This window comes from Chenopodium album, chromosome 2 (assembly GCF_948465745.1).
Source record: "Chenopodium album chromosome 2, dcCheAlbu1.1, whole genome shotgun sequence".
Taxonomy (NCBI): domain Eukaryota; kingdom Viridiplantae; phylum Streptophyta; class Magnoliopsida; order Caryophyllales; family Amaranthaceae; genus Chenopodium; species Chenopodium album.
In genome coordinates, this window is record NC_137835.1 from 14,740,878 (window position 1) to 14,764,570 (window position 23,693).

General features: G+C 33.4%; 1 long non-coding RNA gene across 1 annotated transcript; it reads right to left on the reverse strand.

The window, feature by feature from the left end:
• Nucleotides 1-1,415: 1,415 nt before the first annotated feature.
• Nucleotides 1,416-14,578, reverse strand: LOC145583490 (uncharacterized). Its single transcript, XR_014100138.1, has 3 exons — nucleotides 14,415-14,578; nucleotides 2,088-2,429; nucleotides 1,416-1,758 (listed from the first exon to the last, which is right to left on the reverse strand). It is a non-coding gene; the product is annotated as an uncharacterized LOC145583490 (long non-coding RNA).
• Nucleotides 14,579-23,693: the final 9,115 nt, after the last annotated feature.

The following is a 23,693-nucleotide window of genomic DNA, read 5'->3' on the forward strand; positions in this document are numbered from 1 at the left end:
AACAAACAAATAAGGTACCCTTGTTTTGTTATTATTGTTTACTTTTTCATAATAATACTAAGTTAGAGATACTAAAAAATCAAATTCAATTGTTTAATTTGATCAGATCAAATCATTTACTTGTATTAAATAAGCAATCCTGTTATACAATATATATAATTAGTTAAACTAAATATAACCTATATGTATTTTTACATTAGACATTTATAGTTCTAACCCAATATTGAAGATCATAGCTAGCCAACCATATATTGAAATTTTTATCAAGCTAGCTCAACTACAATGGTTGGCTAATTTATTTAATAGCTTGGCATGCCACATCATCTTCTTAAGCTTCAACAATTCAAGCTATTTATTGCTCCAATGGTTAAGCTAGTTGTAAATTAATTTATTTTTAAATTAATAATATTTTTAATCTAACAAATATTTGCCAAGCTAATTAGCTCTACAAAGCTAATTTGCTTGCCAAAGCTAATCATCAAGATGTGCAACAATGGTGTAGCTACTAGCTTAAGATTTTTGATATTTACAAGCTAGTCCCTTTTCCCAACCATTGAAGTTGCTCTATATGCAGTAGTCTAATTTTCAACGTATTTAAATACAAATTCAAATTCAATTGTACCTTCCAAATATATGATTAATCCCGTCCAAAAAAAAATATTAGAGTTGGTTTGGTGTATTTATGTGAAGTTTGTATATTTGTTAAGTTTATCTTGTTAGGAATTTTAGGTAAGTTAGGTATCCTATTGTCACTAGTACAAAACTAACTTCAAGTAACACCCAAAAAGTGTTACATAAAGTGGTAAAAGTGTTATTATAGACAATATGTAACACTTTATTGGGTGATACTTCCGCCCATGTTACCTAAGGTCTTATGTAACACTTTGGGTAATATATGGTAACACTTTCAATAGTGATACTATAAACCCTCTTTATGTAACACTTTTTACATTTTTAGTATCATTTTTAAAGTGTTACTTTTTATTTCTTACGTAACACTTACTTATCTTTAGTAACATTTTTCAATCATATAGTATCACTTTATCCGACATTATGTATCACTTTTTAAACTAATGTAACAGTTTTGTTTATTATAAGGTAACATTTTTCGATCATCTTTTGACATATAGTAAGCACTGTATTCGACATTATGTATCACTTATTCATTAATAGGTAACATTTATTATTATTATTATTATTATTATTATTATTATTATTATTATTATTATTATTATTATTATTATTATTATTATTATTATTATTATTATTATTATTATTATTATTATTATTATTATTATTATTAAGATTATTATTATTATTATTATTATTATTATTATTATTATTATTATTATTATTAAATATAAAATAAAATTAACAATAAAGAATGAGAAACTAACATATATGATAGATAATAATTTGAATTGAAATAATTTCATAATTCTTTCAAAAAAAAAATCCATACACACCAATTTTAATGTTTGGCCAAACAAGATGATAATCAAAACAAAAAGAAAATTAACTTCGATCTCTATCTAAAAAAAGTGAAAAAAAAAAAATTAAAAGAAACAAATGCTAGAATAATTGCAGCACCAGCAACAGAGCTTCTAGAAGACATCATGTAGCAGCAAATAAAAGTGGCAGGAAGCAGTGGCAGCAAACAGCACCAGCAAGAGTCAGCAACAAAGAGCAGTAGCAGCAAAAAAAACAGCAGTAGCACCAAAAAGTAGCAGAAGCAACAGCAAAAAACAACAGTAGCAGCTGCAAAACAGCAGTAACCGTAAGTGACAGCAGCAGAAAAACAACGCTAACAATAAGAGACTGCAACAGCAGTAACAATAAGCTTAGCGGACAGCTCCAATCTTTTCAATCCTGGGGATAAAAAACTTCTTTTCTGTATCTCCCTAAACATCAACCACATACATATATGCAAGCATGCACACTTCTTATGGCGTCATCTCTTGCTATAAAGTATTCATTAAAAAACAATGAAAGTATTACATGATTTTTTTACAATTGTGATTCAAAAAATTTAGATGTCAGGATTAAAGAAAGAAAAAAAAAAGAAAAAAAAAAAAAAGAAGAACGACCTTTTTTTAACGAGACCTCAAGTTTACACTGTTTTTCCTTATCTGATTTTAATCCTCTTCACTTGAGTGGTTCAATTCTCCCTTTTCATCGGGTGTATACTCGTCAGTATCTTTAGTCACCTTCTTACTTTTTTTTTGTTTGTTTCGATCCCTTCATCCACTGTTTCAGTGGGAATCTTTAGTCACCTTCTTACTTTTTTTTGTTTATTTTGATCCCTTCATCGACTGTTTCAGTGTATAAAACATGAACGTAACCCCCAAATCCCTTATTCTGATTCTATTTTGTTCTATCCTTGCTTAGCTTGTCTAGCTTTCTCATAATGTCCATCTAGATCTTGATTCCTACAAAGAACACACAAGACAGTTAGTTGACGGACATCATTGATCACAAATAGATTTTTAGAGTGTCAGACCCCTAGAAATATTAGCTTGGTTATCAGAGTTTACATTGCTAATTCTAGTTCATTACTTTTTAATTGTTGTAAACAAATTTTAGTAGACTCTTGACCCTAGCTATCTTCAAAGCTATTAGCAAAATGAATCTGGCTAGGGGATGCAGAAACAATTAAGTGATTGAATCATTGAATTAGGGGTAGGATAACCATTAAGAACTAATAAAAATATCGTTTGAAATAGTTTATGACTCCCCTTAACTATATGTACTATTTCATTCTGCAGATTGTCGGAAGTCAGGTCCTTGTGAAAATCCTAAAGAACAAGCATGCACCCCCCTTTTAGAACTACTGAATTTTAAATCAAGTATGGCAAGGGCTATGGCAAGGGCATACGTAGGGATGCAGAGCTCATAAGTTTGGGTGTCAAGAACAAGCTAATAAATAATCAGGGTGATATTCAACTGCTATAATTTCCGTGGGAAAGATCAGTTAGAAAGTTTCTCATTGAAAATGTAAGAGAAAAAGACGAGCTTAAAACAAAGCTTAGAGAAAAACTACTACATTCAACAGAGGCGGCTGTAGTGGGAGATGGCACTGAACCAGCAAAAGAAACAGTTTTGCTTGACACAACTGATAAAGATGTAGTCCCAGCCAAGGAAGCATAAGTCTTGCCAAAAGTTATTTTTTTGATGGGTTTTGGTGTCAGATAATTTTAGTAGCTTCTACTATAGAGTAGTTGTTATCAAACATATACAGGAGATAATATAAGGCTCTGAATACATAAAGGATTTTTGCTTGCAATTATCAGGGTATACTTCAATCTACAAGTTAATATGTCACTGTAGGGAATAAATTTCAAGCTTTAATCCCACTAGCTTGAACCCTAATGTGATCATACACTAAAGTACGGTGGCGTCCAAAAGGGAAGAAGATAGAGCAAAAGAGTCGCCAACAAGTTTTAGGAACTTGTAAACCGTTCACGAGGTAAAGGTTACACCCCTTAACGATCCAAGAGATCGTCAACTCCATAAGGTCTAGAACCAAATAAGGGTTCGGGGATGAAGGTACAAATCCAACCTAAAAGAGATTGAACCTGCCCTAATAATAGGCCTCTACTTTATTCTGATCGTATTCATGTGCGCTTTCTGATTAACATGCAATCAATAGGATTAACCCTAAACCTGCTTATCTATGTTGGTTGAATTTAAATGCACAAATAAATATATTATTGGCGATCACTTAAAATATAATCACATTAACCCTAACAAGATTATTAATTATCTTATTAAGCGTGATTACAAGTATAGATTCTCTTTAAGCATGCATAAAAGGTGTGATCAAGCAATAACAATAAATATAAAGCAACATAATAATAAATAATCAATCATTAGAATAAACATGAATAATAATAATCATCATCAAAATAATAATAATAGTATTCATAATCATCATAAATTATAACAATTATAATAATAATCATGTTCATGTTAACATTAAAACATAATAATAGCAAGATCCTAGGCATGATACTAACAAGATTAATAACAAACCCTAGCATGTCACTAAGCAATAAAAATCAAATCTTTAGCCCTAACATGATACTAACAATCATAAATATTAGGAAGAACATAAAAGGCATCATAGCAATCATATTTAATATTAAAGTTACCCTAGACATGATACTAGGAATATCATAATAACAATATAAACATGATGTCTACATCATAACATCAATAAAAACAATTAAAGTACTTACTTTGATGCCTCGTACCTCTTTCTAATAACAAAATACACACGTTAGTAACTTCAAGGAAAATAATAAACAAACAATTAAATTAAATAATTGAAAGAGAGATTTGGGACCAAACCCTCAGAAATTAAACCTTTCACGTCTAGGGCGAAGGCAACTTCGAATATGGCTAGGTGTTTCTAGATCTTGTGAATGCGGAATTTTGTATTTGAAAAGCAAGTTTAGAAAAAGAAAAAGATAAAGATGAGAGAATTAGAAAACTGATTGTAGATGAATGATCGTGAGAATTGGTGAATGATGGATGTAGATGATGAATCAGGAGAATTGGTTAATGAAAACGGAGTTTTTAATACGATATTTATAGAGAAAATCAGCCAAAAAGATAAAATAAACAAAACAGAATCTGACGCATAAAAAACAGAGCTGGCGCCACCCTTGGCTAACTGGCGCCAGGCGCCAACACTAGCGCCAGGCGCCAGGCCTGGTTCCAGGCGCCAAGCCTGATTTTAACGCGTTTTCGAAAATCAGATAAGTTTGCCATACTGGAGGATAAAATCGTATAATTTCCCCGAAAATGCTATTTGATTTTGGTTAAAACTCTGAAAAGTCAACAAAAGTCAATTTATCAATACTAATTGAATTAGGAATGAAAAGAACCTTCTAGAAGATTCTAGAAGACTAAAACCATTCCTAATTGCATTAGGAATGATAAATCATATTAGGCCCTCCCCTAGATCATTGGGCCGTATATAAAGCTCAAATCGGGCCCAGTTTAGTAAATTGGCCATAACTTCCTCAATATTCATCGGAATTGGACTTATAATATATCGTTGGAAAGGTCTTTGCAAGCCCCATCCAACTACACTACTATTGGACCCATATCATGGACCAACCAAACTGGATTGGCTGTTTTCTTAAAATAAGTTTTCAAAAACAGAGAGAAGAGAAAAGAAAATAAAACTATTCGTAACACTAGACTTTCCACACTTTCGCTTCATTCGATTATGATTCGACGTGAAAGGTACTCATCACTGGGTTTGGTTTTGGGGAGACACAAATGGGTGTCTACTGAAGCCCCCACTTTGACTGAGTTTGGAGAAACGCAAGTTTCGAAAACAAAAGTCAAAGTAGCGATAGGGACGGAGAATGATTCAGAACGTTCTGCGATCCTAAATCATCCTTGTAACGCCGATACCTGCAAACTAGCGTTAGTTAAACAGATAAAAGAGTTAAGAAACGCGTATCTAGCACCGTCGAGCACACGTCTCTGAAAGTAACCGATTTGCTGTATCCTTGTTGTTTTGATGACCTCCTACAAGCTAGAGAATGCCATCCCGCTTGAAAACCGCTACGCCCGTAACTGCTTCCAATATAGAAGATTGCTTCGCCTGAAACGATCCTCCTCCACTATGATAATATTCCACATCCAAGGGAATACCATTGAAGATTATTTCTCTTGAAACAATCCTCATCCGCATTGATAATATTCCACGTTCAAGGGAATACTATCGAAGATTATTTCTCTTGAAACAATCCTCAGTTGTTTGTGACAACTCTCCACAATCTAGGGAATGCTGTCGAAGATATCTTCTCTTGAAGTCATCCTCATTTGATGCGATAATTTTCCAAAGGAAATTACCGAAGATCCACGTCTGTCGATCCTTAAAAGTTCGCCTGAACTTTGCTTCCGCTATGCCTGTACGTCGGCGCTTCTATTGCTTTGAACCTGTACGTCGGTGCTTTTGTTATGATGACAATCCTCTTTTCTTTGGGAATAGTTGCCAACACAACTCTTGTATAATGTATGACAATCCGATTTAGGGAAAGTTGTCAATGATTCGTAACAATCCATCCTTGGAAACGTTGCCACGATGAAGCGACAATCCGTATCTCAGAAAATTTGCCAAAATCCAATTTTTGGAAAAGTTGCCAATGCTTCGTAACAATCTTTCATAAGAACTTTGCTACGATCGACAATCCACATCTTGGAATATAACTCTTGAAAGCAATCCACCTTGGAAATTTGCCAACGCTTATGCGACAATCCTTTTAAGGAAAATATTGCCACAATTGACAATCCGCGTCTTGGAACATTTGCAAAAAGAGTTGACCGACAATCCACTTCGGGAAAATTTGCCACTTATTGAAATGAATGACAATCCACGTTGAGGAACCTTTGCCGAAATTTATGATGAATAGAGACCTACAACAATCCTTTGGGAAATTTTGCCATAGGGAACTGGGTGTATGACAATCCAATCTCGGAAAACTTGCCAACGAGCTATGAATGTATGACAATCCAAACTTGGAAAAACTTGCCAAACAAAGAAGGAGCACGACAATCCACGCTTGGAAACTTTGCCAGAGATGACAATCCAATCTTGGAAAAATTGTCGTTGAAGAAGATGCACGACAATCCATTTTTGGAAATATTGTCAGTTGGGGATGACAATCCAATTTTTGGAAAACTTTGTCGTTTAATAAGAATGCGCGACAATCCATATTTGGAAACATTTTCGTTTAAGTGCTTGCTTTTAAACCGATGTTTGGTGCTTGTAATGAGCCAATACTTAGGCGCTTAAGCTAAGTGAGACGATCTTTTGTCAGGTCGATCACTTAGACTGTAATCAAATCGACTAATCAATCATGTCAAATTGCTTATAGGGGCTAACTGGCGTACCAAGGAACCCGAAATTGTTGTATGAGGTCGAAATCACCTTTCGGAGAGGCTTCGAGCTCTGTCGCTGCTGAAATATCTCTGGCGCCAAGAATTGACTCTGTCGCCGAATGTTGTGATCGGGTCTTCCCTGTTCTGCTACTCCTGTATTTATTTTTGACTATAGAACTTTTCCAATTTCTTTAATTATCTTAGGGTTGACCTAAGGTTTAGCATTGCTTGACTCATCGACTTGACACGACTCAAGGTATAAACTTGATTCGATGTGATCGACTGACTCGAGGTTGACTCGACTCAAACTGTTTGACATATGTGTTAAACTCAAATCAAAGTGATATGACACGACATGACTCAATGTGTACATGACTCGTGTGTGCATTGTATTGACTCGAAAAAATGCAAAAAAGCAAAAATTTTCCGTCATTTTTGTGGAGGGTACCGACTTTCTCCCGAAAAAGAAAGACGCGAAAAAGAAAATCGAAAATTTGAAGATGCATGTTGAATGAGCTTAGTCAAATGTTATTTGATACTATCTCTCAAGGTTCAAGGATTAATCCATCCTAGGCTATCTCAATGGTTAACTCAATGATGAAAGTATTTGGGTAACTTAGGCACAAAGACTAAGCACTTCATACTTCGTGATGCAATGACAATTTATGATTGATGAGCGATTTTGATATGACAAGGCATACTTCAACGTTATGATTTCATGACAAAGGGTTCCTAATGGAAGATATATTTGGTCATGTATCTGTGCAGTGTGTGAAAGTGACACTAAAGCTAAGCCACAAGAAGCTAAGTGTGTGGAAAAAATATTATTTGTTAAAAGAGTCAAATGGTGGTGACTCTTAGGCTAGGTAAGCTAATGATATAAGGATCAAGCCCCCAAGTCTAGCTCTAAATGGATAGGGATGAGCATATGATAACCCTTGATACGATCATGGTGTAAGTGTGTTAATGTGAATATGAATGCATGTTTATTACGGCCGCACCTCGATGTGAAGTTGCCTACGTATCCATTAGGAATCAGGCCGAACGTAGCTCTAGCCGAACCTCGCACAAGTGTGTATACCTCAAAAAGGTATTTTTAAGGGTTGTAACGTGGTTAGACTAAAGGCTGAAAAAGAAGGGGATAAAGGCTCAAGACCCTAGATAAACCCCCAAGGTGTGCAACCTTTTCATGCTTGAGTTTCTCGCTCTTTTTTTTTTTTTTAGCTCTTTCTTTTGCTTTAGCATTTATTTTATTTTAATAAGTGTGGGCAGTCACTGATCATGCGGTCTATCACTCACTTGGCATTCATGTTTCTCAGGCACGGTACTGAGCACTCGATAAGAGACGCAATCTGAGACGTGTTCATATCAAAGATATTTTCATATCAAAGACATTGGAACACTTGCCCTTTTGTACACTTTTATTTATTTATTTTTTTTGCTTATTTTTGCTATTTTAATTTTTTTTGAAGTCACTCAAGCTTTTATTCTTTGAAAAATTGCATAAGTTGCACACCATCCCATCCCAAGGTTAGGTAGATGTAGGTTGAAAAAAAAGAAAGGTCTATCGTTAGATGAGGCTCAAAGTGGTTTATGAAGAAAGGATGTATAATTGAAGGGTGAAATGAGATATGATGTGGCTACAAGGGGTGCCTCAAATCATTGGTATACCTTGTGCTTAATTCGACATGGATTTTTTTTTTTAATTCAATGCAATGATCATATATAAGGAAATAAATGCTCATTTTTATTAAAAAAGAAAAGGGAAAAGAATCTACAAAATTTATCTAAGGGAAAAGAAAAGGTGCCTATGCTAGACTTATTGGGGAAAGAGTGAATAAAAAAGAAATAGAAAAAAGAGGTCACAAAATCTTGTCGTTAAAGCTCGCCTCTTGTCTGGTGTCATTCGCTTCATCATCACCTAGTCTTCTCGCTAGCTAGAGGCAATGAGACCTTGTTTGCTTCTATGAGATTTTGAAACCTGTAGCATTCATCAGTGGTATGACCGTTTCCTCGATGGTACTTGCAATAGGAGTTTGGATTCCATCTCGAAGATTGATTTTCTAGTGTTGGATCCTCGGTAGGGCCAATAGGTTTGATTAATCCTCGATCGTAAAGACGGTCGAAAGCAGCATCGTAGGTCATTCCAATGGGTGTGAACTCTCGCCTGGGTTTCCTTTTAGATCCTTGATTGTCCATGGCTAAGACACCACTATGGTCAAAGATACTAACATTATTACTAGAGTGGGCGTTTTCGGAAGAAGAAGGATTGTCGTTCTTCTTTCCTTTCCAGCCACCGTGGTTACTATTGTTAGTAGCTTTTTGCTTTGCGAGGTCGTCTTCGATTTCAATTCCGATGTCATAAACGGCCTTGAAAGTATTCAAATTGTGTTGATATTTTAAGTGCTTTGAATACTTTTCTTAGAGATTCTTGACAAACATCCTCACAGACTTCTTTTCGGTGGGGACCTCAATCATCTTGGCGGAAGTTTCCCTCCATTTATTAAAGAAAGAAGTAAAGCCTTCATTCTCTTTTTGTCTTAGCATCTCAAGTTGTCTATGGTCGGTTTCAACTTGAATATTACACTTGTACCTATCAATGAAAGCGTTTACTATCGACTCCCAAGTAGAGGTTTTCTCTTTGTCAAGGGAGAAGTACCATTGTTGGCAAACGGTTTCAAGAGATAGTGCGAACAGAGAGGGGAAAACCTTCTTATCGATACCCTTAATACTCATTATGGTTTCAAAAGCTCTTAGATGAAAGTAAGGATTATCCGTTGCTTTTAATTTTGGGATGTCGTTGGCATTGAACTTCTGCGGAAGAAGCTCTTTGTCCACCGAGACCCCTTGTGATGTAAGCTCTTGAAACTTGTAATCGCTAGACAACTTGCTTAGGCTCTCTTGCATGAGGTCCATCTGTTGTTGCTTCACGGGGTCATCGATCTTGAGTGCGAGAAGCTTCAGTGTCTCAGTCACGGTAGCCAGCTGGTTCTTGAGATCATTGACTTCTTCTTGAGTTGCCATTATCTTCTTAGCCTTCCTCTTTTGACGAATCGGTTTATCAAACAGTGAGACTTGAATAAAGAGGTTGTCCTTGATTAATCGCCCTTCTCTTCTCAACCAAGTACTGTGGAAAAGGAATTTGGGGATACTTATTGTTAATTATTTGACTCAAACTTTATTCAACATGCAATGGATGGAGGAAGTGAAGAAAGATTGGAATAGAATGTGAAGAAGATTTAGATGGAGGGATATGAAGAATTAGGAGTAGAATGTACCCCCAACTCAAATGACGGAAAGACCGACTCATGCATGACCCTAAGACATGGTCAAGGTGACATATACTCAAAGTGTGTGCTAAGACTAGTGAGTGTAGGTGACATATTGAGACTCGTGTCATGACCATGTGGCTAGACTATGTGACTAGGACTCGATTAATGATTCAATTAAATATTATTGACAGCAAAAATTAATCGAATTAAACAGAAGACTGATTAATTAGACCCTAGGTGATGACTCGACCAATAATCCGAACTGTCAGCCAAGCAACAGAACTGGCGTCGCACTGTGGAGCTTGGCGCCAGGCGACAGAACTGTCGTCAGGCGCTACACTCCATAATGTGGCGCTACAGCTCAGACCTTGGCGCCAATATTGGAGCTTCGGTCTGGGACTGTTTTCGGCATTATTAGTCAACTGGGGTATGCCTAAAGTCGTACTAGGTCAATTCCGATTAAAATATTAGACTTTAATGACTCTAATTAATTAATTAATTAATTAATTAATTAGGCAAAGTTCTTTAAGTCAGTCATTTATGTAGTCTCAACACAAGTCAACAAACGGTTAAGAGAAACATAGAATATATATGCACAACAAATAATGCACAATTAATCAAGTAGGCACAATATGATGCAATGAGTTCGCAACCTAACCATGGCTCTAGTTCTCTAAAGTTCGAGATATGGTTTAGTCAATAAAGGGTCCATGGTTAATTGTTCGGATGCACCGCGCGGAAGCCTAACCGTGAAGGGTTGGCGCGAGTGGATGGGACACCGCGAGTTTTAGAAAAAACTCGCTTCCATGGTTTGGTGAATTCAACATCTCGGATGTACCCTTTGTTGCACAGAGCGTTCAATCGGGTAGATGGAGCATGAATTCCCATAGGGTTATGTCCATATGTAGAACACATATGGGTTTCAGAAAAGTGAGAAAAAATTCAATCAGGAAGTAGGATCGAGCAACAATACGAAAAACCGGTCGAAATTAGAACGCATATTTCTGGCTCGGTATTGGGAGAAATTGGCGCCAGCAATCAGAGATTGGCGCCAGCTTTTAACTGTAGCGCCTGGCGCCAATGCTAGCGTCTGGCGCTACAGTTAAAATACTGGCGCCAATGCTCTGGCCCCTGACGCTACTTCCCACATGCCTCAGCAGCTTTCTGTGCTCGATAAAATTTTCCAGTTTCGCGCGGTGTTATTTCGGTCCTAGTTGTGAAAGATATTTCTCAAATTTCCTACGTGTAAAATCCTATGTTTTTAACTCATTACGGATGGTCTTTCCAATGAGATCTTTTTTATGCATATGACAATAATGTTAATCAAAATTACGCACATGAAATACTTAGAACTTTTCGAGTCTCATCCACTCATTCTAAATCATTGCCGAAACAAACTCAGGAATTAAAATAGAAATCCTCCCCAGTGGAGTCGCCAAAAACTATAGGGAATAAATTTCAAGCTTTAATCCCACTAGCTTGAACCCCACTGTGATCATACACTAAAGTACGGTGGCGTCCAAAAGGGAAGAAGATAGAGCAAAAGAGTCGCCAACAAGTTTTAGGAACTTGTAAACCGTTCACGAGGTGAAGGTTACACCCCTTAACGATCCAAGAGATCGTCAACTCCATAAGGTCTAGAACCAAATAAGGGTTCGGGGATGAAGGTACAAATCCAACCTAAAAGAGATTGAACCTGCCCTAATAATAGGCCTCTACTTTATTCTGATCGTATTCATGTGCGCTTTCTGATTAACATGCAATCAATAGGATTAACCCTAAACCTGCTTACCTATGTTGGTTGAATTTAAATGCACAAATAAATCTATTATTGGCGATCACTTGAAATATAATCACATTAACCCTAACAAGATTATTAATTATCTTATTAAGCGTGATTACAAGTATAGATTCCCTTTAAGCATGCATAAAAGGTGTGATCAAGCAATAACAATAAATATAAAGCAACATAATAATAAATAATCAATCATTAGAATAAACATGAATAATAATAATCATCATCAAAATAATAATAATAGTATTCATCATCATCATAAATTATAACAATTATAATAATAATCATGTTCATGTTAACATTAAAACATAATAATAGCAAGATCCTAGGCATGATACTAACAAGATTAATAACAAACCCTAGCATGTCACTAAGCAATAAAAATCAAATCTTTAGCCCTAACATGATACTAACAATCATAAATATTAGGAAGAACATAAAAGGCATCATAGCAATCATATTTAATATTAAAGTTACCCTAGACATGATACTAGGAATATCATAATAACAATATAAACATGATGTCTACATCATAACATCAATAAAAACAATTAAAGTACTTACTTTGATGCCTCATACCTCTTTCTAATAACAAAATACACACGTTAGTAACTTCAAGGAAAATAATAAACAAACAATTAAATTAAATAATTGAAAGAGAGATTTGGGACCAAACCCTCAGAAATTAAACCTTTCACGTCTAGGGCGAAGGCAACTTCGAATATGGCTAGGTGTTTCTAGATCTTGTGAATGCGGAATTTTGTATTTGAAAAGCAAGTTTAGAAAAAGAAAAAGAGAAAGATGAGAGAATTAGAAAACTGATTGTAGATGAATGATCGTGAGAATTGGTGAATGATGGATGTAGATGATGAATCAGGAGAATTGGTTAATGAAAACGGAGTTTTTAATACGATATTTATAGAGAAAATCAGCCAAAAAGATAAAATAAACAAAATAGAGTCTGACGCATAAAAAACAGAGCTGGCGCCTCCCTTGGCTAACTGGCGCTAGGCGCCAACACTAGCGTCAGGCGCCAATGGCTAGCGCCAGGCACCAGGCCTGGTTCCAGGCGCCAAGGCCTGGGGACAGGCGCCAAGCCTGATTTTAACGCGTTTTCGAAAATCAGATAATTTTGCCGTACGGGAGGATAAAATCATATAATTTCCTCGAAAATGCTATTTGATTTTGGTTAAAAACTCGGAAAAGTCAACAAAAGTCAATTTATCAATGCTAATTGAATTAGTAATGAAAAGAATCTTCTAGAAGATTCTAGAAGACTAAAACCATTCCTAATTGCATTAGGAATGATAAATCATATTAGGCCCTCCCCTAGATTATTGGGCCGTATATAAAGCTCAAACCGGGCCCAGTTTAGTAAATTGGCCATAACTTCCTCAATATTCATCGGAATTGGACTTATAATATATCGTTGGAAAGGTCTTTGCAAGCCCCATCCAACTACACTACTATTGGACCCATATCATGGACCAACCAAACTAGATTGGCTATTTTCTTAAAATAAGTTTTCAAAAACAGAGAGAAGAGAAAAGAAAATAAAACTATCCGCAACACTAGACTTTTCACACTTTCGCTTCATTCGATTATGATTCGATATGAAAGGTACTCATCACTGGGTTTGGTTTTGGGGAGACACAAATGGGTGTCTACAGTCACTATATCAGTGCTTAAACTGGGATGGGTGAGTAGAGTTTTGGCGGGTCTCTAAAATTGGAGAAATTCTAAACTATACCAAATGTATTATAGGAGTGAGGTTAGTTCTTTGAAATTTACTAGAGTGTTCAGACCTGTTTGCATCTTAATGGATTACCTAATTGTCACAATGCGGCATACCTGATCATACTCCCAGCACTTCGTACATGATTGTCTTAAAGGCAAGGGATCAATACATAGTCTGCCAATTAAGTTCTATCCAATTGTTCATAAATATTTATACCATTAGTTTTAGTAGAATGAATATCGAAATATACACATCAACAAGTCAAAACCTAGCAACAAAAACCCTCTTCTTAACCCCCCTCAATCCTTCCATCCTTTTCAACCATCCATTCAGACAATCAAACAGAAGCAAATCAGTTCAAAAATATCAATAATCATTCATCAAAGTTAATTATAAACTGTGGATTAGCGAGGAAAAAAAAAGTAATATTTAACTTAAAGTTTAATGGAATAATCAATTAACTGCATTTCAACATAAATCAGGACAATAAACAAAATTAGCTCATATAATTAAGAATCTAACAAAAACATCACAAATTAGCGATATCTAACTTGCATCAAATTCGAGCGAAAAGAGAAAATTCGATCAGTAATTACAAAATTGATATGGCAAAACTGAAAGTGACTTTCAAATCGCATGAACTCAACAAATTATCACACAATTTCTCCACTTCTATCAAAAACACAACATACAATAATAACATTGATACCTGAAACTTTCGATTTGGGCGATTACTCAAACGAAAATTGAGCAGTAGAGAGAATTGTATCCAGCAATTCTATCGTATCAATTGGAAGCACTTCAGGCGAAAGAGAATCAAGCAGAAATGAGTAATCGAGTAATAAAAGATTCGAGCAATCAATTTGGGAGATTCGAGCAATCAATTTGGGAGTTTCGATCAATCAATTGGAGGTATGTTAGGGTTCATCATTTCTAAGTGGGAGAAAGAATCGAGCAATATAAACCTGTAAAGTTTTTATTTTGTTTTTTTTTTTTTTGAAACAAGTTTTTATTTTGTCACTTGTAGAGTTTTTTTTTCTTTTTTTAAAGTAAAATACTTTGAGGAATTTTATTACTCATAGAGTTGTAATACTTTTCCCCTCAAATAAAAAAAAAAAGAGAAAAAAAAAAGAGTTGTAGTACTTACAACTTAGGCTCGAATTTTTTGAGCTTTTAGGCAGAGCAGATTTCAGTAGAACAGAGCAAAGAAGAGCAGAGCATGGCTTCCACACACTACAGAACATAACAGAGCAGAACAGCAGAGCGATTTTCAGTAGAGTAGAGTAGATTTCAACACAGTAGAACAGAGCAAGGCAGAGTAGAGCAGAGTAACTCAAAAGAACAAAGCCTTAGAGAAGGCTAAAGGCAACGAGGGTAATCTACATAGTTGTCCTTATTAGCGAACAAAACTAATTTTAGTTAATCAATTAGCAAACGAGAAGAGGAGTAATGCCATGTTAGAGCTTTATAGGTTAGGGATGTTATAAAATAAGTTAACACTTCTTAGGTGTTACTATAAAATGTTATCTATTTAAAAGTGTTACTCTATAATGTTACCTATGTGAAAAGTGATACTTTGTAATGTTACTTATTTTTAAAAGTGTTACATTAAATGTTACAATCTACAAAAATGTTACCAAAGTGATACTTATAAATCTATTAATTTTGCACTTTAATAAGTGTTACAAACACGTGTTACATAAACTCAATTATGTACTAGTGTGTATTGTGTGTGTGTGCGTGTGTGTGGGTATATATATATATATATATATATATATATATATATATATATATATATATATATATATATATATATATATATATATATATATATATATATATATATATATATGTATGTATGTATAGATTAAGCCGTTTTCTTCAATATTTCTTGAATTTAACCCAAAACAAAACAAAAACCAAATGTATGTGTTGAAGCATAATGGTTTTGATGATGAGGAACTTGAACTAAAAGCAAACTCAACTAATAAATATTTTCTAGTGTGTGATTAGTCAAGATGCAGATTGATCTAGGTGATTGAAGAACCATCTGAAACTAAGAAGACTTGAAGAAGATCTTTATTGAAGAAGTTAAACAAATCAGAGGAAGAGTTCTCTAACAAGAACTAAGTTCCCTAACAGGAACTTGAAGACAAGCAGTTTAAGTTCTTTGGTGGAACTTGATATGCTTGGAGCCCAAGTAATTTACCTGATCAAAGTGCAGCGCAGCAATAATAGTTAAAGTTTTATATTAGAAGTTATTGTTAATATGGTAAGTAGGTTAGTGCACGAAATTTATTAGAAACGTGATAAGTTTGCTTGGTAAATAAAATAAATATGGAAAATAATAAAAGATAGATCTATAACATTCTAAAAAGAGAATACTTGGTTTGGTGAAAAAGGGCATTGCTACAGTAGATTGTTTCTTCAAAATACCATATATATCCTACAAGTTTGTTTGCATATAAAATTTTGGTGGGTGAGAAAAATAGACCCCACGTCCCACTGGAATTGTATTCACGTGGAACTTTGCCTGCATCAGGTTGTTTCCTTTTTTTTTTAACTTTTTTTATTTAAAAAACTTTATCCTTTTTGCTATTTTTTTTAATATTAACCTTTTTTAACACAAGTTTAATGTTTTATTATTAGTACCAAAATTTTAACTTAAATTCATAAATCTTGATAATATATTGAAGATATTTGCGATCAAATATTTACACCTTATTAAAATCTTTAATTCCTTCCAAAATGTAAGTATAATAATAATAATATATTTTGTTGAAAAGGGTATTACTACAGTTTATTGTTTTATCAAAATACCAAACATGTCCTACTAATATGATGTGATAAACTTCATTTTTTTGGAAGTATTCTCCTCTATAGTTACATGGATAGCTATTGTAGTATGTAGATATTATATCCAATAGGTATAACCGTATAGACTATAGGACACCTTACCAATTTTTTTTAAAAAAATTTTATTTCTTTTTTAATTTTATTTTTAATACTTTATATTACACCATTTGTTTTACAACAATCTTCCTATTTCGTATTTCGATTTTAATTTTTGTATCACTAATTATTTTAATTTCACATTAGCATAAATTATAAAAATTTAATATTAATATTGTACCCACCGATATGAGTAAAACCAGACCTCATTTGCCTATGTATTATTTTCTTATACTTAAAGACAAATTTAAAGGATTCTATTTCATTTTTAATAATCATATGATTGTAAATAGAAAGATCATTATGAACTGAAGGGAACATTATTTTGTTTATCATGCACATTTTTTTTTCTTTTTTTTTCCCTTCCATTTTTTGCCTTTACATATTACCCCCTCCGTATTTTAATTTAATTAGTACCCCTCCGTATTTTAATTAGTACACTTATTAAATGTGGACTTGTTTAATAAGTGTTACATTTTTTTTAATGTTTAATAAGTGTTACATTTTAATAATGTAATTATCTCTCCTATCATGATCCCCACTCAAATTCACTACTACTTCCCCCCCTCAGATTCGCTACTTTTTAATAAACTTTTAAACCTACTATATTTTTTTTTTTATAATTGTTTAATACTCTAACCACCCCACTTACCCCTTATTTAATTAAGTCAATTGAATTGCCAAAAATATTTTCAAGAAAATCTAAATTACAAATTTTGATATTATGAAAATATATTCCTGGAAATTCGAACAAGATCCCACACGATTTTAATGTTTTATTTTTAGTGTATAAATTACAAAAGACGGTCAAAAGAGTGTGTGCAAAAGTATGTTTTGTAAATGTTGCGATAATATTTAAAAAAAAAGAAGAAGAAGAAACTGAGAGTGTAATATTCTTATCTAATTGCTTGTAAGATATAAAGACTTTCATACAATTAAAATTTAAAGCACTAAGTAAGACGATAATAGTAAGGACTACGTTTATTTTATGGAAAAATCACTTACAAGCTTGTATTTGCATCCCTTCCAATTATAAAATCATTAGTTTTTATATAAAAAAAAAACATTAGTTAGCATTTTTGTAATTAATTTACTTGGCGTTTATTTATATACTTCAGTATTCTTTCTATTCCATCCGGTTATTTTTTTGTTTCTTTTGACACATTTATTAATACACATTCTCTATTAACTTGTTTATATCTTAAACACATGTTAATAAACTAAGAACAAGGGATATAGCTCAAGTGGTTAGAGCTTCCCTCCATGGCTTAAGATAGATTCTCATCACCTGCCCCAGTGGCTCTATAAACACTAAAAAAAGTAAGTTAATAAAATTTATAAAAGTACATATTGAGATTGATTAATTTAGTTGATGATGTTTTATCTTACATTTTGGAAAGAATTAAAGATTTTAATAAGGTGTAAATATTTGATCGCAAATATCTTCAATATATTAGCAAGGTTTATGAATTTAAGTTATTAATAAAGCACTAAGCGTGATGAATTAAACTAGACCCCATATGACTATATTTGCTCTTATATATACAGAAGATTATTGAAGATAATCTGCCATTTTTAATGGTAAAAAAAATTCATATGGAAATATCATTGTGAAACGAAGAGAGTATAATATTTTGGTATATATTATTATAAGCTACGTTTAATTTAAATATTGAGATGAATAATCACATTTTACTTATGTATAATTTTTTAAAAGGTGGTAAATAAAGATGGTATTATGCATAATTTTTAGATATTTTAAATAAAACAAATTGGACGAAGTGTAATTCTTTCAATTTGGGGATATGATTGATTAAAGGTGATCAAGAAAAATTAGTTGTAAAAAATTAAGACTTTCATTTAGGGGATTTTTTTTAAAGTGGAATGATGATATTTATTTGTTTTGGAAACAACACATCTAAACTTATTAAAACTTAATTTTCCTGCACTTATCATATATAAACTTAGGCCCTGTCCTATTCACCTTGTTTTCACGTGTTTCAGGTCTAATATATTAGATAAGTTAAGTTAAGAAAAAAAAGTTTTAATAGGATACAGTTATTCAAGTACAAATTACAACTACTACCTCTATTTCACATTTTTTACAACTTTGAAGGGTGCACAAACTCCTATGAAAAATTTGTTTTTGAGTGTAAATAGAGAGAGAAAAATAGGAATGCAGGTGATGAGGAGAAAGATAGAGAGAAATGACAACTTAAAAAGGAAATAAAACCTTAGTTGCAAATAATGTGCAGCATCCATTTTTGGCAAAAGTTGCAAAAAATATGAAACAGAGATAGTAAAATAAGTTTTAATAAGTTCATAATAATTTAGGTAATATAATAAGTTCACTTAACTTCAAATAAGTAAAATCAGGTAAATAAAACATACCCATAAGTAATTAAACTTGTCTGAATTTATTAGACTTGAAATAAGTAAAAATAAAGTGAATAAACAAACTTTTATAATATTGAGTACAATATATTTAGTTATGTTCAATTACGATAACTCCACCTTAAATCAGTAAGATTTAATAAATATTTTAAACAGTAAAACTCATTGATTTCAAAGAGCATATCCAATAGCAAATTAGTGAAACATAATTTTTTATAGTGAAAATAATTATAGTTTAGTGAAAATAAATTCATGTCCAATAAAAATATTTTAATTTTAGCAACAAACAAAACATTTAAATTCAGCCAAAATAGTTTAGGTTTTCGTACATAGAATGTAAAGAAAACATAACCTATTAATTCTAATAGAGCTTATTTTTAAAAAATTAGTGAAAACTATAATGAACAAAATAGAGCCTTTCTTTGAAAACTTTTACCGTCATTAACAAAACTCTAATTTGTCTTTATAAAATGTTACTCCCTCCGTTAATTATTATATGTAACTTTAAAATATTTTATATCTCACCAATAATAACCCAGAGTTGCACATAATAATTAACGGAGGTAGTATTATATTCTAATGTTGTCTAAAATCTTTTTCAAGTGATTAGTCATTTTATTAATTTTAAAGTCATTTGATATTTACATTTAAAGTTGGTTGGCGCGTGCGTAGCACGCGGCGATCCAACTAGTTTTAGGAAAAGATTTTCTATAAAGATTATTTTCTCTAAAGTCGATTTGTTAAAAAGATAAGTCTTCTTAATAAATATCTTTTTAAACTTATTTTCGAAAAAGATTTTATTCCACTTGATTTGCTAAAACCGTGTTTAAAAGATAAGTTAAGTTAACATATTTATCTTTTTAGAAAATCTACTTTCTATACGAGTGTTACTTGTATAAATAGTAGAGAGCAAAATGATTTAGGTTTTTGTGAGTTTATGCGTGGAGAAATCATAGTGCTTTAATTGAGTAAGTTTACCAAGCTTCTAACTTGTCATATTAGTTTCGGATTTCGTGCATTGCTTACCGATCATACTAGGTGTCTTATATTTGTATTGGTTGGGTTATTTGGTTGAATTTGTAGTTTGTGTTACATACAGTTTTGTTTTAGCTTCTAGGTGAGGCTGTGAGTTTTGTAATGGGATAGTATGAGTAGTTATGCTTTGGTAGTACGTGTAGTACTTTGGTGGTACGAGTGAATCTAAATGTGGTGCTTAGATTGGGTAGGATAGGGTCCTATCAAGTAGCAAGTCCAGTGAGGAACTTGTGAAATAAAGGTTTGTGTCTAATAGGTTGTAACTTGGTGTTTGCCCTATTATAGTGAAGTTTTTTGTGTTTGAAATCCCTATGGTAGGGTCGAGGTTTTACTTCCAGTTGGGCCATGGAAGGTTTCCTCGTAAAATATGTGTGTTTTATTAAGTTCCTATACGCATTGTTTATTTATCCGTAAAAAGTAGTCATTAGGAACTCTATACAATTCACCCCCCTCTTGTATTAATCGTCTCAACTATCAATTGGTATCAGAGCAAGGTACTCTCGTATAAGCAAATAACTTTGCTGAGTAAGTTCCTGGAGAGATGAATTACAAGGAGAAACTTGAAGAAGGGTACTCTACTCAACGTCCACCCATGTTCAATGGTAAGTTTTACACCTACTGGAAGAACAGGATGGAGATCTTTATTAAGGCAGAAAATTACCAGGTTTGGCGTGTTATTGAAGCTGGTGATTTTGAAATTACCATAACCAATGAAAAGAAAGTGGTAGTTCCTAAACCTATTTCTGATTATGATAAAGAAGACTATCAGAAACTTGAACTGAATGCTTTAGCAATAAAGTATTTGCACTGTGGACTTGGACCTCATGAACATAATCGTATCATGAGATGCAAGTCTGCTAAACATATTTGAGATCTACTAGAAGTAACTCATGAAGGTACAAATGAGGTAAAACGTTCTAAGATTGATTTGCTGATGTCTAGATATGAAAGGTTTTAAATGCAATCAAAGTAAACTATAGAGGAAATGTTTACTAGGTTCAATGATATTATTAATGAACTGAATTCCCTTGGCAGACACATTCCTATTGATGAACAGGCTAGGAAAATCTTGAGGAGTCTGCCACAAGATGAACGATGGAGATCAAAGGTTACTGCCATGCAGGAAGCTAAGGACTTCACAAAGTTCAACATGGAACAACTAGCTGGATCATTGATGACTCATGAACTACATATGAGTTCCAACTCTGAAAGTTCCAAAAACAAGAGTCTTGCTCTTAAGGCTCAAGACTCAGAGGAATCAGAAGCCGATGAAGAGGAAATGGCAATGCTAGTTAAAAAGTTCAAAAGGATGATGAACTACAAGAAGTTTGATAGGAACAAGAAATATGCGAGTACCAGAAACACAACTTGCTTCAAGTGTGGCTCGAAAGATTACTTCATTAAAGATTGTCCGTTACCAGATGGTGAGAAAGGAAAAACAAAGGGCAAGGAGCAATCCAAAGAGTCAAGAGTCTATAAACCTTACTTCACCAAGGACAATGTGAAGAAAGTGATAGTTGAGACGATTAATACAAGAGGGGGGGTGAATTGTAAAGAGTTCCTAATGACTACTTTTTGCGGATAAATAAACAATGCGTATAGGAACTTAATAAAACACACAGATTTTACGAGGAAACCTTCCATGGCCCAACTGGAAGTAAAACCTCGACCCTACCTTAGGGATTTCAAATACAAAACACTTCACTATAATAGGGCAAACACCAAGTTACAACCTATTAGACACAGACCTTTATTTCACAAGTTCCTCACTGGACTTGCTACTTGATAGGACCCTATCCTACCCAATCTAAGCACCACACTTAGATTCACTCGTACCACCAAAGTACTACACGTACTACCAAAGCACAACTACTCGTACTACCCCAGTACAAAACTCACAGCCTCACCTAGAAGCTAAAACAAAACTGTATGTAACACAAACTACAAATTCACCCAAATAACCCAACCAATACAAATATAAGACACCTATTATGATAGGTAAGCAATGCACGAAATCCGAAACTAATATGACAAGTTAGAAGCTTGGTAAACTTACTCAATTAAATCACTATGATTTCTCCACGCATAAACTCACAAAAACCTAAATCATTTTGCTCTCTACTATTTATACAAGTAACACTCGTATAGAAAGTAGGTTTTCTAAAAAGATAAATATGTTAACTTAACTTATCTTTTAAACACGGTTTTAGCAAATCGAGTGGAATAAAATCTTTTCCGAAAACAAGTTTAAAAAGATATTTATTAAGAAGACTTATCTTTTTAACAAATCGACTTTAGAGAAAATAATCTTTATAGAAAATCTTTTCCTAAAATCTATCTTTTATTTTTCCATATTTATTTTATTTACCAAGCAAACTTATCACGTTTCTAATAAATTTCGTGCACTAACCTACTTACCATATTAACAATAACTGCTAAGATAAAATCTTAACTATTATTTCTACGCCGCACTTTGATCAGGTAAATTACTTAGGCTCCAAGCATATCAAGTTCCACCAAAGAACTTAAACTGCTTGTCTTCAAGTTCCTGTTAGGGAACGTTCTTGTTAGGGAACTTAGTTCTTGTTAGAGAACTCTTCCTCTAATTTGTTTAACTTCTTCAATAAAGATCTTCTTCAAGTCTTCTTAGTTTCAGATGGTTCTTCAATCACCTAGATCAATCTGCATCTTGACTAATCACACACTAGAAAATCTTTATTAGTTGAGTTTGCTTTTAGTTCAAGTTCCTCATCATCAAAACCATTATGCTTCAACAGAAAGTCATGCTGGCTGCTTGGGGAGATTCAGATTCAGAGGAAGAGGAAGACCAACCTCCAGAAGAAACTGCCCATCTGTGCTTGATGGCTAAAATTGATGAAAAGGCAAAGCTGAAGGAACTAGAGTCTGAGGTATGGTTTTCTCAAAAAGAACTTAGACATTTCTCTAAAGAAAACCTAATATTAGTTGTTTTAGACATTCAAGAAGAACTTAAAGAATTGCATAAAGCTAAACATAAAAGTGATGAAACTTTGGTTACTTTTAAAGAAAACAATGAGTGGGTTGATAATTTCAAATTTGATATTCAATATAGATTCTTTAGTCTGTTTGATGATAATAATTATTTAAAAGAAACTATAGACAGGTTGAAACATGATAACATAATGTTGAATGTGGAACTATCCTTGATGAAACTCTATCTTAATGCCCCTGATTCTGAAGTTCCTCCACTTGCTCAATAACTGAATTTTGAAAAACAAAAATCTGACTTGGAAGATATAAAAGTGGATAAAGTAAGACTTGAGGGGGAACTTGAGAAAGCCAGGAAAGGCAAACAACCTGTAGATTACAGAGTTCCAGACTGGATCACCAAAGCTCAAACCAAAAGAACAGAAGTGTATGGAATAATTTCAAGCCTTTAAAATCCCACTAGCTTGAACCCCACTGTGATCATACACTAAAGTACGGTGGCGTCCAAAAGGGAAGAAGATAGAGCAAAAGAGTCGCCAACAAGTTTTTAAGGAACTTGTAAACCATCACGAGGTGAAGGTTACACCCCTTAACGATCCAAGAGATCGTCAACTCCATAACGTCTAGAACCAAATAAGGG